The sequence below is a fragment of the Sapajus apella genome, unplaced genomic scaffold (genome assembly GCF_009761245.1).
Source record: "Sapajus apella isolate SASKATOON/1434 unplaced genomic scaffold, GSC_monkey_1.0 scaffold54, whole genome shotgun sequence".
Taxonomy (NCBI): Eukaryota; Metazoa; Chordata; class Mammalia; order Primates; family Cebidae; genus Sapajus; species Sapajus apella.
The window spans coordinates 1,334,715-1,359,731 of NW_022436994.1; the positions used below are offsets into that span (position 1 = coordinate 1,334,715).

The following is a 25,017-nucleotide window of genomic DNA, read 5'->3' on the forward strand; positions in this document are numbered from 1 at the left end:
GATGATGGATGCGTGTCTTTATATGTGTTTTGAAACCCATAGAATGCACAACACCAAGAAGGAACCCCAGTATAAAGTAAGGATCTAGGTGATAATGATATGTGAATGCAGGTGAATCAATTGTAACGAGTGTTCCACTCCAGCGAGGGATGCTAATATCGAGCAAGGCTAGGCAGGAGTGGGTATAGGAAACATTTTGTATGTACTCCTACCTTCCTTTTATTTTTTCTGTGATCCTGAAATTGCTCTTAAAAATAAAATCTTTTGAATACATTCATAACATATTGTTCCAGAATGATAAGTATGAATGTACAGTAATGGAGAAAACATAATACAATGTAATATGTAAATAGTTTTGGAAGGCTAAATTTAAGAATGTGAACTTTAAAAAATAGTAGGAATTTATCTTTAATTTTGCACAATACAGTTCTGAGCAACACTATTAAAAGTGAAACTTTTATATGTTTTCACTCTATTTCCAGAGTCCTCAGTCATTTTTATGACTACATCTAAAGGTTAAACATATGTATGTGTGTTTATTGAACTGTGTAAAATTAAAATAGCACTTTTCTCTGTGTAAGTGTGTTCAGCTCTGCAATAAATCAAAAGTATAGCCTAGATCTCATTTCCTTTCCTTGTATGGCCTAATGGGAAAATAGGAAATAAAGAGCAAAGGATTACATTTTCTTCCCACCATAACAGATGGATGCTCATTTGCAGAACAATGAGGTGTTCCGAATAGAAAGAAGAAAATTTCCGTAAATGCAAAAAAGATTGGTGTGTATTTTCAGTTTTCTGCATACCTAATTAGAAGTGCATTTATCTGCTGGACTAATGATTAGTATCTGGATATAATTATAGGCTATGCATAAACACTTGATTTAGTCTTCTCGTGAAAATTTTGAACCAAAAAAGTATATAACGTAACTTTAACTCTATGGATAGTACAGTCATCCTCTGTTTTCAAAAGAGTGGGGCTGACCTATAATAACAGTATCAGGAAAATCAAGTCTAAGAATAAATTAAGACTTGAGAAAATAAATCCAGGGGAATAAAAATCTCCTTTTAGTTTTAATCTGAGTATGAATTGACAATGTCCTACAAAAATAGAAAGCATGATATTCACCTTGTATTTCGCTCCCTTCCCTGTAGAGTAAGCCTAAAATTAAAAAGGGTAAATGGACAATAACTATAATGAAATTGAACCTGAAGAGAGATAAGAAAACACTTAGATCTGTTTTTTTAAATGATATTTACTTATATTTCTCAATTACCTGTCTATAAGAAATTTAAGTATGATCTATAATTAATTACTAATTATCACAGACAAAATGTAAAGATATAGGTAAAATTCATACGGGAATTTTTTTAAAGATTGATTTTAGGGAAAAATGTTGAACTTTATTTTGATTCTAGGAAAAGATTAAGAGGGCAATTTTGCTATTTAAAAATATTAAATACATAATTTATTTATTTCTCTGATTATAATAGAATACATGCTACTATTTACATGCAATAGGAAATTTTATATATTCTGAAGCCATTCAATAGGAAAATAAAAATAATCTCCAACAACCCATCACTCAGATATAAATAATGGAGTTTTCTTCTACTTGTAATGCTATATAGCGAGATAGATAAGAAGATATTTACAGCTGTATTTTGTGTGGCCATAGAGGGAGAGCTAGTCCATGCCAGTATTTCCTAACCCACAGACAAGGGCTTATACAGTGAGACTCTCAGCAGCTCTGCTCTGGAGTGTTTCTCTGTGTCACAGCACGCAGTGTAATAAGACCAATTCCTGGTCTCCATCACCTCCTCGTCTCTAGGAGCTCTTGGACTCTTGGAAGGACTCCTTCAGGTTCTCAGTGTCCTCCTACTGTAGGATATCGGTTGGTAGTGCTTCTTCTTGGACCACGATGGTTTGGACTTGCCCAGGGTCTGCTACAGTCACTTGCTCAGGTCAAAGTGGAGCACACAGACACAGAGCCTGTGGCAAGGCACCCTGCCCTGTGCCCAGGGTTTGGAGCTCCTGTCTGGCTTTGCCTCTGCTCCTACCAGCAGCAACAAGCAGTCATTTTCCACAAGCATATTTATTCCTTATATTAATACTACAGATTTAGGGGTTGAGTTCTCTAAGATAGCGTCAAATTGCATCGATCTTTCTTAATGCAGCAAATATAAATTCTGCAGAAGTCTGTTGAAAAGTCTTTTTAAATTTTATTTATTTATTTATTTATTATTTGCTTTCTTAAAATAGTATCTTCAGAAACTTGTTTATGGCTGGGCACAGTGACTCATACCTGTAATCCCAGCACTTTGGGAGGCTAAGGTAGGCAGATCATTTGAGGTCAGGAGTTCAGTACCAACCTGGCCAACATGGTGAAACCCCATCTTTACTAAAAATACAACATTAGCCAAGCATAGTGGGGCACACCTGTAATCCCAGTTACTCAGGAGGCTGAGGCACAAGAATCGCTTGAACCTGGGAGGCCGAGGTTGCAGTGAGCAGAGATCACACCAGTGATAGACCACAGACAAGTCCCAATCAGCGTCCCCAGCGTTGGGGACCTCTACTATAGAATTGAAGTTGGGTATAAAGGGGAATGAGATCATTAAAGAGTAATTTCCTGTGAAAAATGTTAGTAGAATTAGTAGAATACAAGTTCCCATGAGGTTGAAAGATTGTTGAGTTCAAGGTACTGGAAGAACTATTTTAAAAATCAGAGGTGGGGTGCATAGAGTGAGATGCATGAAGTTAAAGCTAAGGAGGGTCACAAGATGGAAAGGGCTAGGGTAAGATCACTGGGGGAGGGCTGAGGCGGCCAGGGGAGCAAACTCACTGGAGGAGAGAAGGACGACAAGGACAAGGAACTGAGTCCTGGGCATTGGGTACTGACGTCACCAAGAGTTAAATAGGCCTAGTGATCCGGAGAAATGAAAGAGGTGCTGTTGGAACCAGCAGGGAAAAGCCACAGTGAAGAGGTAGAGGTGGTTTAATCTGATAACATTATATCCAAAAGTGTGTTTTGTTTTGATTTGATTTGCTATGTCTTGTTTTTGGAGCACAAAGGAAAAGTAGTCTGGAATGAAAGAAAAAAAAAAAGGCACTTATTCTACCTACAGGTTTAGAACATGGATGTCATAGAAAAGGAAACAAACAGCCAACGTTTGAAAGGTAAAGCAGGGAAGATATAAGATTCTATTAGATGAAGAAGGTGAACAGGCCATTGAGAAGATAGGATGACCATATGGGGCGGTGTGCTGATAGCAAGCTGTATTACACAGGGAATACTGGAAGAGTTTTAGGATGGGAGAGGGGGAAGAATAGGCCAAAGACAGGGACTTAGTATCCCATGGAGTTTAGAATGCAGCACATGAGGAGAGAAATGTGGCATCTTATTTGATTTTTGACATTTCTTTGTATGTTCTAAGCACATGTCTTTTCTGATTTATATGTTTATGCATACATATGTATATTTTTTTCAGATGGTGTCTTGCTCTGTCGCCCAGTCTGGAGTGCAGTGGCATGATCTTGGCTCACTGCAACATCCGCCTCCCAGGTTCAAGGGATTCTCCTGCCTCAGCCTCCCGAGTAGCTGGGATTACAGGCATACGCCACCATGCTGGGCTAATTTTTGTATTTCTTGTATTTTACTTTGTAGATGGTAACTTTTTGTGTTACTAAGTTTAGTTACTTTAAAAAAATGTTTAATACTTTGGCTTTTGGAATCATATTTAAGGAAAGCTTCCCTTTTCAAATGGATGAACCAATTATCTTAACACATTTTATATGCCTCCCCCCACCTCTTGCCTTTAATGCATCCAGAATTCTTATTGTTTGATTCTTCTACTTGCCTGTACTTGCGCCACAGCTATACTGTTTTTATTACAATAATTTTTTAACATGTTTTACTTTATGCTAGTCCAAGCCTTCTTTCCCAGCGTTCACACATATTTCAATTTGCTTGTTTCAAAACTGCTTTGGCTATTCTTAAATATTTACTGTTCTATTTGAATTCTGAGTCATAATGTACATAAAACAGTCACGAAGCAGAAAGAATTACTTACTACAAGCTATAGATTTAAAAAATAATGATGTTTCAAATGACATTAAATTTTTTACTTGATAACAAAAGATTGAAAATCATTTTATCAAAATAAACATTAAGATGAGAAAAATATAAAAGTGGTAAAGTACATATGAGAGCCAATGGAAAACTGTAAGAGAAGAATTTTTTAAAAGTATAAATCAAAAGCAAAGAAATTAATTGTGACACCCAAAGGAACTAAAGAACCTGTAATCCTATGTAGACAAAAATAGATCTTCAAGAAGGTAGATTTCCAAGAAAGTGTACTTCTACAGAAGGCAGCACTCGGAGGAGGTGGTGCTAGGCAGGTAATGGGGTAACTGTGAGCAGCTCCCTGAATTCCTCACATTCTGACATTTAGGCTCCATTATTTGTCTAGGAGGTTACTTTAGATTTTCATTTAATTAAAACGGCCTCCAAAAAGTCCACAAACCAAGTGTGGATATCCTTGAATTTCCATGCAGGAAATACACCCATGTAGCCATCTTCAGATGGAAAATCAGGGCATTTTCAGAGGCTGTACTGCACCTTCTGCCAGCCAGGATTCATCCACACAGCTAGCCATTGTTACAACCATCTGCTCTCCTAGATGAGTCTCTCCTGCTTTTGAAATGCATGTAAATGGAGTACACAGTATAGTATGTAACTTTGCTGTTAGTTTCTTTCCTCAATATGAAGTCAATGAGATTCACTTAGATTATAGTATGCAGCAATATTTCATTCAATGTCAGTACTGTGTAGGTGTTGACAAACCTCTGTAAAGTGCCAGGTAGTAAATATTTTAGACTTTTCAGGCCATGTGCAATCTTTGTCAAATGTCTTAATAAAATGTATTTTTTAAACAAATCTTTAAAAATGTTGAAAACACATTCTTAGCTTGTGGCTCGGTCCAAAATAGGCTGTGGGTCAGATATGGCCTACAGGACTTAGATGGTCTATTGCAGTGTTCCCGTTGTAGGAGTCTATTGAACAAACATTCCAGTACTCACTTATTCATTCCATTGCCATTGAACATTTAAGATATTTCAAATTTGGGTGTTTCATAAATGGTGACACTATGAACATCCTTGTGCAGGCCTTTTAAAGAAGTGCTACATCACATTTTGTTGAGAACACGGCTGGAAGAGAAACCACTGGATAATGGGATTTGCACACACTCGGTATAAAGACTGTGACCAAATTGCTGTTCAAAGAGGTTGCCTGGATACACACTCCTAGAAGGAGGGCATAAGCATGCTAGTGACTGTACATCCTTGCCAGTACTTGGTGCTATCTGAATTTTTTCATCTTAACCATTCTAATGGGTGCCTAGTGGCTACTAAAGACTACTAATGAAGTCAAACAATTTTTTTAGGTTTATAATCCATATGGATATCCATTTTTTTTGTGAAGATCTGTTCAAAACTTCTGCAATTTTTCCATTAGACTTCCTTTTCTTATTCTTTTGTAGATATTTTGTGCAGATAATGCATATGAGTCCTTTATTAGATACCTGTATTACAAAGATCTTGTCCACTCTGATTTGCCCTCTTAATGGTGCTTTTTGATAAACAAGTGCTCTTAAATTTAGTCTAGTATAATTTGTCACGATTTTCATCTCTGGTAAGTGCTTTTTGTGTATTTGAAAAATGTATGCCTACTCCAATGATATGAAAATATTACCTTCTTTCCTTGTAAAACTTTATATTTTTAAATCTTTCACTTGAAAATCTAAATATTATTTGTTGTTTTTAGTATGCATATGATATGAAGGGTCAAGATTGATTTCTTTCACATTAATATCTAGTAGACCTAGTTACATTTAAAAAAATTATGTCCCATTATGCTGAAGGGTCACCTTGCTATAAATCTAATAAGGATGTATATAAATGTCCTTATGTTTCGTTCCTTCCTTATTTTTTCTATTTTTTTTTTTTTTTTTGTCTATACTTGCACCAATAGTACAATGTATAATTTAGTATGAATTTAGCAATTCTAGTTACTTTAGGATGTTTCAGTATACGGCCTTGGAAAACATCCAGTTTTATTCTTCTTCCACACATTGGCCTTCGATGGTCTTGTTTTTTTTTTTTTTTTTTTTCTTTTTTTTTTAAATACAGGTTTAAGAATCTACTTGCCAACTTTAACAAAAACTACCTGCTGGCATTGGTATTAAAATTAAGTTGAATTAATTGATAAGTTTGGGGCAAAGCATACGTTTACAATATTCTTGTTGCATTCCAGCTCAGGCCACTCTTGCCACCCACCTTTCAAACATGAATCTGGTATATTCTTCCATTTAATTAGGTTTTTTAAAGTTTCTTTTAATATTGTTTTGTAATTGTAAAGTAGCAGTTTTAGACTTTCAAAATAATATTTGCATTAGATATTTCTGATATTTTCCAATTTTTAAAATTGATATGTAGAAGAAAACGTTTCCTTAGGTTTGTCACCAATATACAGAAATAAACTGATTTATTGATTAATTTTTTGTGTTGATCTTCTGTCCAGCCACCTACCTACATTAAATTATTAATTTTAATTGCTTATTTTCAGTATCTTTTGGATTGTGTTTATGTACCATCACAATCTCTGCAAATAGGGATAGCTTACTTTCTTCCTTCTAAGTAATATCTGCTATTTCTTTGTCTTATATTATTGCACTGGCTACAATCTTTTGCAGAATAGAATAGAAGCAGTCATAGTGAGCCTCCTTGAATTGTTCCTACTTCCAAGGGGAAGGTTTCAATATTTCACCATTTAGCATATTTGTGCAGATGTTTTATAAATATTTTTTATCACACTAAGGGATAACTTTTTGTTTGTTAAGAGTTTTTGTTTTAGTCATAAATAAATGTTAAATATATTTCTAAATATATTGAAATAATGATATATTTTTTGTCTTTTTTAAAAATTTTACTTTTCATGTGGAAATAAACTAAATTTCAACTACTGGCTGACCTTTTATTCCTGAAATAAACTCAGCTTGGTCGTGATGTATTATCTTATATTTATATTGCTGAATTTCATTTCCAATATTGCATACATATATTTTTCCTTCTATGTTCATAATAAAATTGACCTATAATGTTTCTGTTACGTCCTTGATAATCTCTTGTGCCAAGTTTGTTCCACCTCATAGAATGCTGATGTGCCCCTCATTTTCATTGTCATAAGGTTTTGTATTTTATTTTATTTTACTGTAATCTGGGCCTATAGATTTCTTCATGAGACAAATAGGTCTTTAATTACAAATTTAATTACTTTAAAATAAAGATGTCTATTTATATTTTTCATTCCTTCCAGTTGAAGTTTTGGTAAATTGTGTTTGCTCAAATAATGTTCATAATAGTCTCATTAACTGTATAATGTCTATGGGTCTCTAATGATGTTTTGTTTTTTATTCTTGCTATTGGTAATTTATGCTTTTAAGTAACTCAGTTTTATTATAAGCCCGTACATTTTATTAGTATTGTGAAAAAACAGGTTTGGTTTTGTGGATTTTTCTATATTATGTGTTTTTTTTTTTTTTCTAAAAAACAAAAACCTTATGCATAATTTCCTTGTATTTTCTTTGGATTAAATTGACTACTGTTTTCTAATTTTTTGAGATACAGACTTTGATAATTAATTTCTAGCTTTCTTTAATTTCTCATATTGTATTTAAAAATAAACTTTTCCTAAACAAATGTTTAGCTGCATTCTACCAGCTTTATATACTCCGTGTGTGTGTGTGTGTGTGTGTGTGTGTGTGTGTGTATTAACCTATATATGCTTTCTGAGTTTATATTATATCTAAAATTATAATACCTTCCTGGTGAATACACTCTTTTATCATTAAAATATCTATTTGTTGGCAGTAGCAAAGCATCATGTGCTTTCTTTTGTTTAGTTCTTGCATGATATAGTTTTGCCTTTACTTCAAATTTACTTAAATTTTATAATCTTTATGTAAACTTTTATAATTTTTAATCTTTATCCTTAAAGTATGTTTCTTAAAAGCATCACATAGTTATAAAGATAATCTATTATGACAGTATTAGTCTTTTAATTAAACTATTTAGGACATTTCATTTAATATAATTACTGGTATATTTGTCTTTTTACCAGCTTATATTTATTTTCTATTTGAACCATTTGTCTTTTTTTTTGTTTTTCTTTTCTTCTATTAGATTCATTCAGAGATATTTTATGCATTACTCCTCCATTATAACGTTAACTATATATATGTATTTTTATATACATTTATATATATACATATATATTTGTTTTTTTGAGAAGGAGTTTTGCTCTTGTTGCCCAGGTTGGAGTACAATGGTGTGATCTCATCTCACAGAAACCTCCGCCTCCCGGGTTCAAGCCACTCTCCTGCCTCAGCCTCCCGAGTAGCTGGGACTACAGGCGTGTGCCACCACGCCCAGCTAATTTTGTATTTTTAGTAGAGATGGGGTTTTTCATGTTAGGCTGATCTTGAAATCCTGACCTCAGGTGACCCACCCTCCTCAGCCTCCCAAAGTGCTGGGATTACAGGCCTGAGCCACTGCACCCGAACTAACTGTATATTTTTAAAGAAATTAAAAATCATTTCTTCTATTTTCTGAATGTATTATACATAGCTTTTTAAAATCTTTGTTTAAAACTCCAATAACGAACTAGACCACTTCTGAAATTGTTTTTCTGAAATTGCTTTTATACTTCTTTTTTGATCCTTTGATTCTATTTATTGCAGTGACTTGTATTCTAAATGCTGTGCATTATATTAAAAAAATTGTAGAGATTCAAAAAGTGTTTTCTTCCTGCAGATAGATGGAATTAACCATCCTAATCCAATTAGAGCCTGGGTTAATGCAAGGTTTTATAGGACCTATCACTCTCTAATTTTCTCCCATTTCTAGGGTTTATCCCTCTCAGGTGATCCTGAATAATGCTAATCCTTGTTTCCTTAGTTCTCAAAAATGTCAAGTAATTTCTTTAGCTTCTTGGTCTTCTGTAACAAGCAGCTTCAGACAGGAGAACGAGATTGCAGGGTGGGTAAAGTGTTGAGTTCTCTGACCATCCTCCTCCTTTCTAGAATCCTGTCCTCTCCAATGTCTTTTTTCTAACCCCTCCCTCTAGTTCTGCAACACTGTAAACATTTTTCAGGTTTCTCTGGTTCTTGTCCTTATTTTTGGACCTCAGTTTTTTGCACTAGGCCTAGAATTGGCAAATGCCCTGAAGGAAAGCTGGCTTATCTCTCTGGAACGTTCCTGTTCTGGAATTTTGTACTTTTAGGTGCTGGCTGCTTCAGTATCTCTCCAATGCCCTCAAACAAGTTTTTCTCTGTGCACATTATCTGGATTTGAAAGTTGTTTTTAATAGCAGTTATTAAATTGCCACAACCAGAACATTACTTTGGGTATTCTGATCCTGGAAGCTCCCAGGTGAACTTATCATCAGTGAGAGGCAGTGTAACTTCCCTAACTCACTTCCAAGAAACTAATTATTGGGATGCCCACCTGTAAGTATAAACATATAGTGTGCTCCTGGTCATCATGGTTTTAAACAAGTCCAACCTTTAGAACTGCTGTAAGATTAACAGAAATCTACAATTTCTATCCTTCAGATCGTGGATAGGGTGGAGTCAATTGGGCAGAATGACTCCCTGAAATCTTTGACTGTCTTTATTTGAATACTAAAATAAGCTGGAAAAGAAATTAAGACTATTATTTATACAATTGAGCTCCTTCAATCAGCTTGATGAACACTAGTAATGGGGCCCTGTGTATGGCGTTTTAATGCATTTTTAAAAAGACATCTGGAAACTTCTACTTATATTCCACTTCACTAGCAACATATGGAGACTCAAATGAAAAGGAACAGGAAGAGAAGGATCTCACAATTTATATGATCCACTGGGTTGCTAGTTCGCCAGTACTTTCAGCACTGGAGCGTGTCACAGAAACACTGGAATGGGCTCAGCAACACAAACTGTGACAAAGTTAAGAAATGAAGACATGGCCAGGCGTGGTGGCTCACGCCTGTAATCCAAGCACTTTGGAGGCCAAGGAGGGCGGATCACCTGAGGTCGGGAGTTCAAGACCAGCCTGACTAATATGGTGAAACCTCGTCTATTAAAAAAAAAAAAAGAAAAGAAAAAAAAAAGAATTGAAGACACTGATGAAAATATCAGTGCTGGGCAGCCGTATTATTTGTGTTGGAAGGTGTGGCAGCACCTATGATGATTTGTGTGACTGATGAAAATAGCTGAAGGGTGTGACATTATGAGCATTCTCTCATTTTACACACATGCACACAGTGGACACAGAGGAAAGAATTATCTTAAATGTATGGTAACTCACTTGTGTGAAAGGAAAGTACCAAACTCAATTATCAGATGAAATAAACAAAAACACCAAAGTGAGTATGGTTAACAGTGTTCAATGTTAACTGAGCTCTTTGCTCCTGGAAAGCAGAAGCAAAGGTTAAGAAATTTTCCCACCCTCTTGTCTTCTGAGAAATGGCTAACCTAAAAAGACCTCACTATATTTTGACGTAAGACTTGCCTTCATCATCTGAAGTCTCACTCAATTATCTGTCTCCACAAAATCCTAGATGTTCTTTCTTTCTGAGAGATTCCTTATTAATGAACGTTTTCTCTATTACAGTTGTCTTAATCAAGTAATCTCCTTAATTATCTGGTACATTTTTGACAACAGAAAAGCGGAGGATTTAATGAAAATCTGAATGTTTTTCTGTATAACGAATGAGCCGAGTCATATGCAAAAAGCAACACAAATTATTTAAGATATCTTAAGTAAAAGTTCCAAAAGAATACAATTCAAAGGCAGCATTTACATGTTGGTGAGCTGGACGATTAAGTGAAAGACGTTCAAAAACATAATGTAAAAGAAAAGAGAGATGATACTGCATGAGAAAAGTGGGATGAGTGGGATGGAACATCTATCGGGAAGCTTCGATATCTACATAAATAGGAGTTCTGTGGGAAGAGCCATCGGGGTAGAGAACAAACAAAACTCAAGCAATTGATTGTTAAAACATTTCAAGAACTGAGGAAAGACAGACTTTTAGATCCAAAGGCTTATCAAGTGCCCAGGTGAAATATGTCGGAGAGAAAAAAGATTCACACTTGAAGCCGTCCTAGTGAAATATCCATATTTCAAGAAAGAATGCTAAAATCTTTCCAAGTAGAAAATCTTGAAAAGGTTACTAATAAAGCAGCAATGCACAGAGTGGCACCAGCTATTTTAAAGCATAATGTCATCAAATAATAATGATAGCTAACCTATTTAGCATGGTCTTTGTTCTGGCTTCTTTGTACATGTTTCCCTTTGAATTTTCTTAACAACTCAGTGAGGTAGGTATTTATTATTAGCCTCGTTTTTCAGGGAAGGAAGTTTAGACACAAAGATGTTAAATAACTTGCCCACAGACACACAACTCGTAAGTGGTAGGAAAAGATTCAGGTTCAGAAAGCCTGATTCCAAAGTCTATGCTTTGGACTGGCTTGAGGAAAATGCATTTATGTAGGTGAAACTGGAATTCAAATGTGAAGACAAAATAAATATGTTTTGGGATATGCCAAGACTCAGGCATTTGGCTAGATGAAATTTCACAGGAAGCACATGTAGACACAGAGAAACGGTCCAGGACTGAGCCCTGTGTGAAAGTTGAGAGGTTGAGCCAATGACTAGCCACGGAGACTCAAGGACAGTGGCCAGAATGGAGAGAGTGCACAGCTCCAGACATTACGTGAAGAAAGTGTTCCAGGAAAAAAGGAATGATGCCAATATCAAACACACCTATCAGGCTGAATGTGAGGGGAATTAAAATGCAACCACTGGATCTGCGATGTTGAGATCCTTGGAGAAGCTGGTAGACCTGACTAGAGTGGATTCATGAAGGGGAAGAGAGGCCTGGGGTGAGCAGGGTGACCTCTCCCTGACGGCAAGTCCATCTGGACTCATACATGGCAAAGAGAGCCACTTCCAACTTGATAAAAGGTCTTAACTTAAATTACAAATTTTAAGCTATTAGACAAAAGTATGTAAAGATGTATTAATATCTCACAGTGGGACTTTCTTAAGCAAAGCCTGAAATTAAAAAGTTGAACTACATAAAAGGCGAAAACAATGTAAACAAAGGTAAAAAGGCAACAATATACAGGTGAAAGTATTTGCCATCAGTAAAGCAGGAAAAGTATTTCAATTTTCATCAAAAGGTGAATAAATGAATATAAAAACTTCTAATAAGTTGAAAAACAAGTTAAAGTTGAAAACCTAATCTAAAAAAGATGAAATAAATATAAGTAATACAAATATAAAACAAAGAATTCAAAAACATAAAAAGAAAACATTTGTACATTGGAAAGCATGGGAATGCAAAATAATACAATTGATACTATTTTGTTCATTAGTTCAGAAAAAAGTTTAAAAAAACTTTAAATATGCTAAATTGAGATGAGGTAGGAAAATAGATTACTCTCATACACTATTGGTGGGAATGTAGGTTGATATAAATTTTTTGGAGCCAGTTTGGAAGTCTTTGTCAAAATTTAATTGATAATTTAAATTTTAGAATTTAGTCCAGCACACATCATTGCTTCTGTGTAAAATGAAGCATGCACAGAAATCATTGTTGCAATATTATTTATAATAGTAAAAAAACAACTAGAAGCAAATGTAATACCAATATATGGCTGTATAGTTGAATTCACTCTGATGTTGGAATATTATGCAACTTTAAAGAAAAATGATATAAATTGCATTGGAAACATGAAATGACCAAGCAAGTGTTAAATATGAAAAAGCCAGTTATAGTATAACTTATTGATCAAATTTGATTTTAAAAAGAGGAGATGTAACTAGCTGTATAATCTGATTTGTGTCCACCTAAAATTTAGATGCTGAAACCTAATTTCTAATGCAACAATATCAAGAGGTGGGGCCTTTGGGGGATGAGTAGGTCTTAAGGACATTGTCCTCAAGAATAGGATTAGTGACCTTATAAATGAGGCCCAAGAACTCCTTCCACCACATGAAGACACAGCTATCAGGGACTATACCTGAAGCGGAGAGCTCTCACCTGACACAGATCTGCTGGGCCATGATCTTGGACTTTCCAACCTCCAGAATCATGGACAATAAATTCCATTGTTTATAAGTTACCCACTCTAAAGCACTTTGTTATAGCAGTCTGAATGTGACTATGACACTAGCCCAGTAATGATATATAAAAGAAGAATGTCTGTAAATCTGCATGAAAAATGTAACCTGTAGTGATCTCTGAGAAGAAACAATGGATCATCATCTCATTTTACTCATAAGTTCCTTGAATCACTTGATGTTTTTTAATAAGTAATGCTGTATTTTAAACGTTTAAAAGAAGAATTTTTTTAATTTTAAAAAGATAAAAATAAAACAATAATTATATCCTTTACATTACAGAATGTACCAAAACCAGTTCTACATGGCCACAAGAGACAGACAGATTTAACAGTGAAACCTAAAAGATCTAAAGCGTTTCTCACAATTAGAAAGATCACTATATAGACAAAGCACCTGAAAAATCAGACTAGAGTACTTGCCCTTTCATTCAATGTGTATGTTTGCATAAACTCTCTGCATGCATATTTTAATATTTGCATATAAAATTAGACACACATGGCAAATATGTTAACAGGGCCTATTTTCTGAATGACAACATTTTTTTACTTTACATGTATTTCTGTAAAGTTTCTTTTTTTTTTCAAAGAACAGTAATTGTGTTTAACAATAATGTAAAACATTGAATTAATTTGATATGATTGCTACGTAAGGTCTAACAATCTGGTGGTGGACCACAGCCTGCACATAAGGAAGTGTGTCTTGTTCAGCCGGTCCAAGGGCAGACGAAAGGATGCAGCAGCACAGAAGAATAGATTTTCCTTTTACTCATGTTTGCTTTGGCATTATTAGATCCAATAATGAGAACCTGGACTAGGAGATTGGATATTGACTATTTGCATTCTTTGTATTTAGCAGCTGTAGAAGGTGAATTGGGGAGGGAACTGTGTTTGGTCATCAACTTCACATAGCCCAGTAAGTGGATTTTTAGATTCTGAACACTTTCCCTTGAACTGCTTGACTTTTCTGCCTTGGAATTGCATCTGTCCCATGAAGGAGTAGGGTATTGCCCTTTGCATCTGATCAACCATCCAGTTCCTGGGGAGAGGCAAAGTTACAGCTAAGCCATGTGAATCATAAGCATTTTCTTTGGTGAGTCTGTTTTGGGAAACTCTGCAAGTGGAGGAAAACCTGGCTCCAAGTTCATCGTATCCCTGGCTTTTTCTGACCGTGATTCTTTTGTTTAATAGGAAACAAGTGAATCTTGACCCTTCCATGGAGCAGACACGTGGCAGGTGCTTCAGACTCAGTGTTGTGCACCCCAGCAGGAGTGCAGGGAAGTCAGCAATAACTTAATTATAATTCTATCTGATAACAGGTGCAATGCAGAAGTGTGTCATGGACTGTACTCTGTTCCCCCAAAATTCATGTGTTGAAGCCTTAAACTCTAATGCCTCAGCATGTGACTGTATTTGGAGACTGGGTCTTTAAAGAGGTAAAGTTTAAGTGGTGCTACTAGGAGGGGACTTAATCCAATCTGATTGATGTCCTCATAAAGAGTTGATATGGACATGCAGAGAGACACCAGGGATGCTCTCATGCAGAGAAAAGACCGTTCGGAAGCTAAGGAAAGAAGCCTTGGGAGAAATCCAACCTGCTGATATCTTTGGACTTCCAGCCTCTAGAGCCGGGGTCCTTTCTGTATGTGAGTTGCCCCATCTGTAGCACTTTCGTATGGCAGCCCTAGCAAGTCAATACAAAGTTCAAGGAGCTCTTAGACGGAGCAAGGACTGCTTTCCACAGGGAGACTGATCTGAAGAATGACTGGTGGTTACCTGGAGGGGTCCTGTGAATGCAGTCCAGGGAAAGACCCCTAAGACAAGGGAGAAGCTATTTAAAGATTTAAACAGGGCATTCCTATGATCTCTGAAATTTTTGTAAGTAAATCTAGCTACAACATGGTAACCAGTGAGGATCTTGGGTCAATAAAGGAGACTGCGAAGGAGTGCGCTTGGCATCAGGAAACGCAAGAAGTGTGTGGCTTACAGAGAACCAGAAACTCGAGTGGGCAGCAAGGCACCTTGAGATCGAGAGGTTAGCTAGATGTTGGAGAGCTTGGTAACTCGGACTAGAGCTTCTAATGCAAGTCCGGAGTTTAAACCAAATTCAAATGGCCCAAGGCGGGAACGGGAGTAAGGACCCAGATGTTCTATTATTCACCAGCCCTTTTGAGAAGCTTCGGTGTGAAAGCCAGATGGAGTTTGAACAGTCACTGGTTGTTTGGAGGGAGACACGTGTAGCTTTGAAGTCCTTGAATACTGTGCAATGGTTTTCAAGGTGGAACAGCTGCAGCAACATCACCTGGAAATTTGTTGAAAGGAAAATTCTTAGGCCCCGCCCCAGACCTACTGATCAGAACCTCTGGGTACTGGGCCTAAAGAACCCCTGCTCTATTTCAGGTTTGCAGAGATAGGCTGACTATAGTCAGAAAAGCCTTCATCCCTGATGGAGTTTCCTTCCCAATATTTAATGCCTTTAGTTCATTTACTGCTGTTTAATAAAGGGAAATATGCAAAGTGCACTCATAACCGCCATCCATACAACAAACAGTATTTGGTGAGTCTAAGAAAGGTGAGGCTTCTTGCCATACTCGTTTTGGAAACTTCCTGTCTTCAGTTATACATTCAAAGAAGTTTGATTTTTTTTTGGTGTGTTTCTTCTTCTTTATCCATATTATCTTTTCTAATCCTCCTTGCATTGACTTAATATAACATTTGTTATGTGCACTCGCTTTATTTGAGGAGTTTTATTTTTTTGCTTTTATAACCTCTCTGTCCCTCTTACGTACAGTATTTTCCCCCTTAAATCATTATGTAAAACTTCTTTCAATTTTAAGCTCTGAAACACCCGTCTCCGTTATGTTAACATCCATACGCTCTTCATCTTTTTATGCCCTTTATTAATTCATAGTTTTGGAAGTTCTGGCATTAACCATTTATGCCTTACACGGCTTTACTTTTTATTTATTTGTGTTTGTCGTACCTCCGAATTCGGCAATGTCTTCTTTACCCACATTATACTTCATCACCATCAGTACACGTGACGGATGGTGAAGGATACAGAGAGGCTCGTGCCTGTGTGTCAGTGCAGAGCTTCGTGTGTAATCAGAGACAGTGCCTTTTAGCCGTTCTTATCATGAGGCCGTGCTACCAATGGCATCTCACCAGACTGTGCTCTGCACGGGAGCTTCATTGTTAATTGACTCATTCACTCTTTCAAATCCTACTCTTTTTGATTGCATGAACTGGATTTTGTCTAGCTTTATAGGTCTCATGTGCAAAAAGAAAACACCCCCCTTTTGTTCTTTCCTTTCTCAGCAAGAACGATGAAATAACCATAATCTTTTTCTTGCGTATTCAAAAGACTCTGCCTGAAAACACACTAAAATTCTAGAAAGCTTTATAATAATTTAAATTACAATGGCACCATTTTTTTTTCCTGCCTGTCATTATCTTCCTGGGCCTTGTCACTTCCATGGCAACACATACTGTATGTTACTTTGTGTTTAAAAATTATTTATGCTGAGCCATAAACTAGTTTTTTTTATGAATATTCAACAATGCCTTCCAAGTGGCGAAATGTTCTGAGCCTTGTCTTAAATCCTTCCCACGCACAACTTTTAAAATAATGCTTTGAAGTGCAGTGCAGATCATGTCACTCCTCTGCTCAAACCCCATCAGTGGCTCCCCACTGTTGACCAAGGAATGCCTATACCCCTTGGTCTGACTTCTGCCTCCTTTTTTCACAACAGATGGGTAATGCGCCAACATCATAACAGGGTTTGAGGAAGGCACTTTTCACACATAAGCGTGAAAACCCAATCGTCGCGCTTATAAACTACAAAAGGATCAGACTTCTTCTTCCCTGATAACCTTGTCTCAGCCTGCCTTTACTGTCTTTCCATCTTGCATCCGACCTCCTAATATACATCTGAGAATGCCTTGTCTATAAACTGCGGATGGCTTATTACCACTGTCATCAACAATGAAGACTCTATTATGTCACAAAACAGAAGTATGAAAATAAGAGGGCAATGACTTTACTTTCTCTGCATTTCTCTTTGTATTTCCCAGTGGTCCAGGGATGGCTGTTTCCCTTCAAATAGTCACCTACCCAAGGGGCAGAATAGAGAAAATCCCCACCTTATGTCTGTTACCACGAATGAGACAAACCTTCTCTGAGCCTTCCCGCAAACTTTCCTTAGTATCTATTAGGCAGAGTGTGTTTCACACAGACCACACACCTAGGCTGGCGAAGGAGACATTCAGAATCAGCTGAGGCTGATGAGTAAGCAACTCCTGGTTCTGCGGGGATTCCAGCTTTCCACAAAGGACATGAATGCTCAGAGGAAGATGAAGAAAACCAGAGTTTAGTTGCTGAAGAAGGGAGGAGATGGCTTCTGTGTAGACAGCCGTGTTGCTGGTCGGTTGCTGTTCAACTAATGAACAGCTTAGTTGACATGAAAGACACAGTTGGTTGCCTACACCCTCGTTCTCAGACTAGGGTCAGGCGCAGTGACTCATGCCTGTAGTCCCAGCACTTTGGGAGGCTGAGGTGAGCCCATCACTTGAGCCCAAGAGTCCAAGACCATCCTGGACAACATAAAAAAAAATCCCCGTCTCAACAAAAAATACAAAAGTTAGCCAGGTGGGGTGGTGCACACCTGTGGTCCCAGGTACCCAACAGGCTGAGGTGAAAGGATCACTTGAGCTGGGAGGTCGAGGCTGCAGTGGGGCATGAGGGCACCACTGCACTCCAGCCTGAGCAGTACAGCAAGACCCAGTCTCAAAAATAAATAAATAAATAAATGCCAAAACTAAGACGAAGAAGCATGTATTTCTTTGTCACTACAGTTGCAATCCTGGGAGAAGAAATTATACTTACCCCTGGAAAAACCTGTATAATATATACTTTATCTATTTCTTTTTAAAATCAGCTCCCTACACTAGGCCTGAGATGCTTAAAGCCACTTATCTCACCTAGAGTCCTTCTGACCTCCTTTGGTTAATGTCAGCCTCTTTCATGGAATTCCACGTCCTGCAAGTTTCTGAGGCAGAGCTTATTTGTGACTCATGGGTCCTAGGAAACTTCTCCTCTGGATGCTTTCCAGTGAGCAGACAGCATTCAGGCCCTCCATGGAAGGAACAGGGCTGGGCCATTCCTTCCGCCGGCTTCGGAATCAATTAGCAGCTGAAGACTCCATGACAGTTATTATGCAGCAGTTCCTGGACATATCCACCTGTATGCTCACCTGTATTGTTGTTTTATACAATTTCTTTTCCCTGGATTGCAACTGTTTCCATTCTCCCCTCCTTAAATCCAAGTGTGTATCTGATTTGTGTAATCAAATCAAAAATCTAATATTTTCTTCCTCAAATTTTTACGTGATAAAATATAAAAAAGTGATTTTTAGGGGATCAATGAAGTTGGAATTTTTTTGGTCACCAATTAAATAAAAATATAGGTATAACAAATTTGCACAGAATTATTTTTTATTTTCTTTGAAGTAAATCAATTACAAGTTTATTCTTATAGACATGTTTGTCTTTAAAGCTGTTCATTTATATATGTAGAGGTATTAATTTACTAAATGCACGAATGAGAAAAAATATACAAATTTATACATTTTTGATAAAATAACTGAATTATTTTTAATAGATACATCTCTAAAAGTGTCTTATTCTTTTGAGATGTTAGAATTCAGTCATAAAACCAACAATCTAGAGAATCACTCACATAGAGGAAATGTGATACTAGCCAAATAAACCCCTTGCATTATTTATAAGATTCATTAATTATTTACCCACTAGTTTAATTGATTTGAACTATAACCAGGAATAAAACATAAGGGTTTTTTGCAGTAGGTTTAGGGCTTGAAGAATTTAATCTCATAAGTACAATAAATGAACTTGTTTTCCATATTATTCCATCTCCAGTAAGCATAGCTTGGGAGGAATTTCTATATTAACTCTGTCAGTGCTCATATTATTTAAAATGGCATGTAAAAGACATATGTTCAAAGTTAAAATTATTTTATGATATCATTGAATAAGTAAAAACAAAACTATTCACTAATCTGAATAAGACTGAATACAGTATCTAGTTATTCTCTTTTACTGGATACGCTTTATTTTTCAATGTAATTGTGTTATTTGTTCACTTGTTTGATTTTTGCTCTTTAGAGCCTGCCTAATAAGTGGTGTATTTCTTGCCAACACGTTTAACTTTGACAAAGTAGGTACCATACACAACATTTTTAAATGCTATCTTTAAATATTGATAATACTTCCAGGTAAGAGACAAAATGTATATATTTTATGTTTCTAAATAAAGTATGTTTCTCCTTGTAAAAAGTTATTTTATTGGGTACTTAATGACTAATATATAATGTCAAATATTGTAACTTTTTGCAAATTTTATTTTATCAATAAATGAAGAAATTGATATATACTTTTATTTTCCTCTCAAATCTTATCTTCCTAACATGACACCAATAAAACCAAATGACCCAGTAGTCATTTCTAATGATTTATATGAAATTCACATATTTGAATTGGTCCTGGGAATGAATTTATAGTCTGTGATGACTTTTAATCCAGAAAGACTCGATTCACAAGCTCCCTGCCACTCTAGGAAGGTTCTTGTTTTAGTTTGCACTACGGGGAAGTGCCCTGCAATCTCCCACTAATCGATCAACCTGAACCTGGCTTGCCACTACTCATATAATACAACCCAGGGAGTCTTCTGGGGCCAGAAAACCAATTTGCTTCTCTGTGAATCTGTACAATGTTTGGAACTCATCTGTGTTCACAGTGAAACTTCTTGACTGACGAGGTATCCTGACACTTCCCCCAAACACATTGCACACACACAATCTGATAAATGGGGGAAAATATTATAAAGTTGTGGTAAATACACTAATGGCCTAACTTGGTAGGAGAAGACATCAGCAATTTAAAATTTTAGCAAGAATTTTTTATTTGCTATTGCTGTATAAGTGGAGGAAGCTTCCTTCATCTTAATTATTTTTCAAAATGTAGCCTCTGACAAGGTCAATCTTTGGGAGATGTCCTCTATAAAGAAAAATGGTTATGGTATGTTCTCCCAGAACAGTGCTTCCTGTTGGGGAACCAACAGGTGCTCAAGTGGAATTTCAGGGCATTTTCCTGCTTGCCACTGAGGAACACCAGTCCAGCAGCTTCTGCAGCTGTCAGTCCTCTTCCCTCCTCTTTGCAAAGAGGTGGTTTTCATCATGGTCTATATGTCTACCTCCCAGGGACATCAAGCATCTTCTTTGGCCTTAAGTGATATTATAGCTTCCATTTACAAAGATCATGCAGGTTTACAGTCTCAGCTGAGATTCTTCACATTTGTGTATTCTTGTGGCATTTGGAGTGGGATATGTTTAGATCTAGGTCATATTTAAGATCCATCTGAAAACTTTCCCACTGTTAGTGGACAAATGCTGCACCTCATGAGATTCCCAGGAGCCCACATGATCACGGCAAAAACTGTGGCTGGAAATTCCAGTTATAATTCTTCCCAGTTGCCAGTAAAGGCTGAAGACTTGTTCTGATTCTTCTGATTATCCTCCCACCGCCTATGATGGGCTGTGAGTTATTGCGATGTTGCCTCAACCCTGAGGTTGGAGTGCCCGGATACTGTAGCACGTATATGAAATATGGAAATTAAAGGTGTCCTCCTTTTAGCTAGGCTGGAGATGTCTGGTAGGCTGAATGTCATGAGTAGGAGGCTCCACTATGTGTTCTTGCAGCACCATATACTTCTCTTTTGTAGCATTACGATTTATGGCACTATTAAATTATGGTCTCCATAATAAATCTGTGAGCCTTATGAAGGCAGAGAATGTACAGTTTGCTCACCATAGCTTCTTCAGTACCTAGACACGCTCCACTGAATGAATGAATGTGTGCATGGTATGAATGAAGGAATGATTTAGTAGTTCAGTGTCTTATATTTTAGAGACTATGGCATTCATATATGCACATTTTCAAACCAGTAACTTAAGTCCTGAAATATTCCCCACTTAGGTAGTTATATTTTAATTATTTGATTACTAATCTAAATACATTTGGTTTATAATAACTCAATTGCAGATAACTTAGAATGTTAGTAATTATATGAAATTTTCTTAAATTTCAGACCTTGTGAACTACTTAATAAATCGGGAGTATATAAATTCCAGGGGTTACTGGATTGCTTTCAGACTACTTCATTTAGGCCAACTTATTTAGTAAATTATTTTATTTTGCCCCCTCCTTTACACTAATACAGATTAATGTCTTTATATTTTAACTTCTGTTTGGCTCCTTCTGTCAAATGTGACACACTGTAAAATACTAGTATAATCCACCAGATTTATCAAAGGATAGTTGATAGTGCTTTCAAATGAACACACCTTTTGTAATTTTTAAGAAAGAGTAGTCCAGGCGTGGTGGCTCACGCCTATAATCCCAGCAGTTCGGGAGGCAGAGGCGGGCGGATCATGAGGTCAAGATATCAAGACCATCCTGGCCAACATGGTGAAACCCCGTCTCTACTCAAAATACAAAAATTAGCTGGGCATGGTGGCACGCGCCTGTGGTCCCAGCTACTCAGGAGGCTGAGGCAGAAGAATCGCTTGAACCCGAGAGACGGAGGTTGCAGTGAGTGGAGATTGCACCATTGCACTCCAGCCTGGTGACAGAGCAAGAGTCCCTCTCAAAAAAAAAAAAAAAAAAGGAAAGAGTAATAGCATTTTATACGCAGTAAGGCACCATAGCCATTGTAAAAACAATATTCTTCCTAGGATCACTGATATAATAGCACATCCCTTTTCAGTTACTAAGATTTTTGTAATCATATCTTAAATCCTTGGTTATATAAAAACTCAAATGCTGTTAGCTGAATAAAAAATTATATATTGTTGACATTTCTCCAAGGCAAGGAATAATTTAAAATTATCAATCTTTTTTCAAAAATAGCAATGCAAATGGAGAAAAAGTAAATATGGCCCTGAATACAGGACAGGTGAAATCATGTCATTACTTGTTTCATAATCAAATGGCTGTGGAAAAAAAAAAAAAAAAACACCAAACACTCCTCACTGGTTAATATGATTAAACTGAGATAAAGCAGAGACATGAGCATCAACAAAATTTCTTCTGACCCAGCAACAAATAAACAGAACACAGACGTACAAAATGCTTACGGATACTTTGCACAAGAGGTTAGAGGAGAAGTGGCGGCTGTTTTTTTTTTTCCATTTATTTATTTTATTGCATTTTAGGTTTTGGGGTACATGTGAAGAACATGCAAAATTGTTGCATAGGAACACACGTGGCAGTGTGATTTGCTGCCTTCCTCCCCATCACCTACATCTGGCATTTCTCCCCTTGCTATCTCTCCCCAGCTTCCCACCCCCCACCGTCCCTCCCCTATTTCCCCCCAACTGACCCCAGTGTGTAGTGCTCCCCTCCCTGTGTCCATGTGTTCTCATTGTTCAACACCCGCCTATGAGTGAGAACATGCGGTGTTTGATCTTCTGCTCTTCTGTCAGTTTGCTGAGAATGATGGTTTCCAGGTTCATCCATGTCCCTACAAAGGACACAAACTCATCGTTTTTGATGACTGCATAATATTCCATGGTGTATATGTGAGTGGCGGCTGTTTTAAGTGTAGAAAAGGGAGAAGAGAAACGCACAGAAACAGAGAGGAGGAGGGAAGAAGCAGGAGGGAGCCGAGGCGTCTGTACACAGGAGCACCCAGACACCCCCACAACCCCGGAAGCACCTGCCAGCCCGTAAAACGGCTCAGGAAAAAGCAGAAATGAACGGCTTTTATGGAGCTGCTACTTCCAGGATATATAACGCATTGTGAATAAGTAAGTACTGGAATACAATCCTAGTTCATTCCAAAAGGTTAATTATCTATTTTTGTAGATACATGGAAAGCAAGCCTAGTCAGTTCCCCCTTTTTATTAATTTTATTAATTAATAAATTAAAATTAATTTGGACGTCTGGTTTAAAATATTAAGTAAATGAGCTTGAACATTTTTCCTTAAAACTGTATTGACTCTGACATGCGAATGTCCCAGGAGGCAAATAATTCGTCACTCTCAAAACTATCGGTTCCATATTTCACTGGTAGTGGCAGGCAGAGACAGATACTCTGTATATACGAGTGAATCCCCCCCCTTTTTTTTTTTTTTTGAGACGGAGTCTTGCTCTTTCTCCAGGCTGGAGTGCAGTGGCGTGATCTCGGCTCACTGCAACCCCCGTCTCCCGGGTTCAAGCGCTTCCCCTGCCTCAGCCTCCCAAGGAGCTGAGACCACAGGCACGCGCCGCCATGCCTGGCTAATTTTTTGTATTTTAGTAGAGACGGAGTTTCACCACGGCCAGGGTGGTCTCGATCCCCTGACCTCATGATCTGCCCTGAATCCCTCTTTCTACGTGCGTTTCCCGCACAGGCCACGCCACCTTCTCTTTCCGTTGCTCCTAACCAGGCTCGGCTTGCACAGGAGCAGCCCTGACCATGCAGAACTGAGTGTGGATCTCAAAGGGAGGAGGGGGGTTAACCTCGCATCTCCTTTAGGAGTCTTTCTTTCTGTATATATATATATATATGTTATTTTTGTTTTTTTTTTTTAAAGGTGGGGTTTCACCATGATGGCCAGACTGGTCTTGAACTCCTGACCTCAGGTGATCCGCCCACCTCGGCCTCCCAAAGTGCTAGGATTACAGGCGTCAGCCACTGCGCCCGGCAGGAGTCTTTCTTCTCCACTGTTGCTCCTTTCGGCTTCTTAGCTGCCCGCTTTGTCATCTTTCTCCCCCCGGGTTCAGGGAAAAGCTGTCAAAGTCTTCTAGAAACTTCTCTTTCATTTCCTAATCTTCCCTCGCTAACTCCATGCAGATATTCTGTCCTCTCCAAAGAAGGGCAATTTAAACTGTGTTTTGGTCTCCAGCTCTAAACGTTGCATTCTTCCAGCCCTACTCAGTGATGTCTTTAAAAAGACGGAGTAACTAGGAAATAGGGGCCTTGCTGATGAAGAAGTCAAAGGACTCACCCTTTGATAGGGGATGCCACTCTGAGTAGGCAGTGGAGCCATTTAAATGCAAACTACATGGGGTGGAGTAGCATGAAGTGACCAATATCGGGCTGATTTGACCTACGGTAACGAAGGCTTCATAAGGTCAACTGAATACATATATTTTCCAAGAACAAGCTTAAACTGAAAATGAAGAGCTTATTGTCTGCACTAAGCCATGGAGGGGCCGATAGAATTTTGTCAGCTTTGATATACACAGAGCTGCCTTTAGGAACTTGAAGTGATCTCATTATCATTGCAATGTTTATCTTAGTTTTCCTCCTTGGTGAGATCTGTTAACAGAAAAACTGTACTCTAAAATATTTCAGAAAAGTTTATTTAAAACCTCTTTTAAATACACATATTTAAAATATGGCAGTCAGATTACAGTCTGATTTTATACATTTCAGGGAAGCAGCAGGATCAACAGGCAAGGAGGTAGGTCAGCACATGGAATGTATACGTTGGCTTGGCCTAAAAATGTCGGATGTCTTAAAGTGGGGGCTTACAGGTCACAAGTGGATTCAGAAATTCTTTAAATTTCAGCTGGTTAAAGGAGTAGGGCTCTCTCAAACGTGCTGTCAGCAGAAAGGAATCTCTAAGATTGGAATGCTATGTCAGAGTCAGCCACCAGATGCTGGGTCGGAATGCCCTGTTTACCAGATTGATGGCCTGCAGGCAGGACTTAGCCTGCTCTGG

At 37.5% G+C, this 25,017-nt stretch overlaps 1 non-coding gene across 1 annotated transcript; it reads right to left on the minus strand.

Moving 5' to 3' along the window:
* Positions 1-16,976: 16,976 nt before the first annotated feature.
* Positions 16,977-17,080, minus strand: LOC116527501. Its single transcript, XR_004258582.1, has one exon. It is a non-coding gene; the product is annotated as a small nucleolar RNA U13 (small nucleolar RNA).
* Between the last annotated feature and the right edge of the window lie 7,937 nt (positions 17,081-25,017).